Source organism: Gekko japonicus, unplaced genomic scaffold, assembly GCF_001447785.1.
Source record: "Gekko japonicus isolate JY-2015 unplaced genomic scaffold, Gekko_japonicus_V1.1 scaffold143, whole genome shotgun sequence".
Lineage (NCBI taxonomy): Eukaryota > Metazoa > Chordata > Lepidosauria > Squamata > Gekkonidae > Gekko > Gekko japonicus.
Genome location: NW_015175974.1, coordinates 248611 through 250412, shown reverse-complemented (window position 1 = coordinate 250412; position 1802 = coordinate 248611).

The following is a 1802-nucleotide window of genomic DNA, read 5'->3' as shown; positions in this document are numbered from 1 at the left end:
TGTTGTTTATATTGAACCTGTGTTGGACCCCCTTTTGGGCCAATCTGATGAGCATAAAATTAGTTCTTTATTGTCTTCGCATAATATAGAAATTCTGGAACCTGTAGCAAATTTCTTTTATGAGGTATCTAGGAGGAGAGGCTCATATTAAGGCAATTTGGAATGTGACACCCCTCCAGCCTATCTTGAGGCTCTATGCTGCATGTGTATTTGATATTTTATGCCAATAAAGGTGTTGTATTTGTATTTGTGACTCAGCATTAGGCAGCTTAATGTATTCAAAAATGCCCATATTTTCAAATTCCTGTTTGACCATAGGTTTCCCAAACACCCCAGTGGTATGGGATTATAACACAGGAAAACAGCTTGCATTTTGTTCTGTAACTGGGAAGAGGAGGAGGAGGAGGAGGAGGAGGAGATTTCAGAGCAGCTTACAAACTCCTTCCCCTTCCCCTCCCCACAACAAACACCCTGTGAGGGAGTAGGGCTGAGAGAGCTCTGACAGAAACTGCTCTTTTTCAAGAATAGCTGTGCCAGAACTATGGCTTGCCCAAGGTCATCCAGCAGGTGCAAGTGGAGGAGTGGGGAATCAAACCCAGTTCTCCCAGATTAGAGTCCGCGCACTTAACCACAACACCAAACTGGCGCTCAAGAGGACCCCTGAGTGAAATAAGACAATCATTTATTACCTGGTGGTCAATTAAAAACTTACCATGCTACCGCAACTGCTTATAGATCCAAAGGAAATAGGGAGCAGGTGAGTCAGTCTGCCCTTAACAAGAAATAATATGGCATGGTTGCTTCATTCAGCAGACTGATTCCAGATCAGGCATGATTTGCCTTTCCCTTATCTCTCTGCATCAAGGACAAGTTTGCTATAGGTACAAAAATAATTCAGTCTGACACAGTGTGTATGCATATATTAGAGAAGGTGAGAAACAAGGCAGCATATTTCCCAAAACATATCAAGTAGTCATGAACTCTGAGTTTTTCACCCTTTGTGGGCATAACTTTAACAAGAATGTGGCAGATTCTGAGCTACTTTTAAAATATTTATTTGATACAATAAAAAGATATACATAAATACACATAATAAAAAGAATATGAATTCTGGGCTACTTTTGTGGGGCATTTCAAAATCCCATGAATAAATAAATCAAGGTTTAAACCAATACCATAAAACAGCATCCTTGGGAGTTTTATAGTATAACAATTCTAAAACAGCATCCTTCCAGTTTTGATAGGAAACCCTAACCATAAAAAGGTATGTTAAAAAAGGACAAAAATGTATTTAAAGCATATTAAGTACACTTGATATCACATATTCTGGGACAGAGGAAAACATTTTTTAAAACTGCCTTCTATGAGCCTGAAACTGTGGGACAGAAATAGCTGATCCCAGCAGTTTACCACAAAAAAAAACCAGAAATGAAATGCTATAAGCAGTTCTTTGGTCTTTCACCTGTCCCATGAGCTGACATCTCTTTTGTTGTAGGGTTGCAGAAGGGGAGGGAGTGTTACAAGAGTACAGCCTACTTTTGGTTTGGAAAAGACACACTTGTTTGACACAACCTGAATTTATCCGTGTAATCCTTCCTCACATCTCTACAGCCAGATTGGAGCAGCCAGTGGAAAAAATTCCTGTCTATTTTCAGAAACAGATAAAAGCATTCAGATTATGGACTGCAGATCTCGGCTCAAAATGGCTGGAAAAAATCCATTCAGCACCACTGTCGCTGACCCCAATGGCCCCTTCAAGTAATGAATTTCAGTCATCTTGTTTCCCCCTTCCTTCTGGCAGA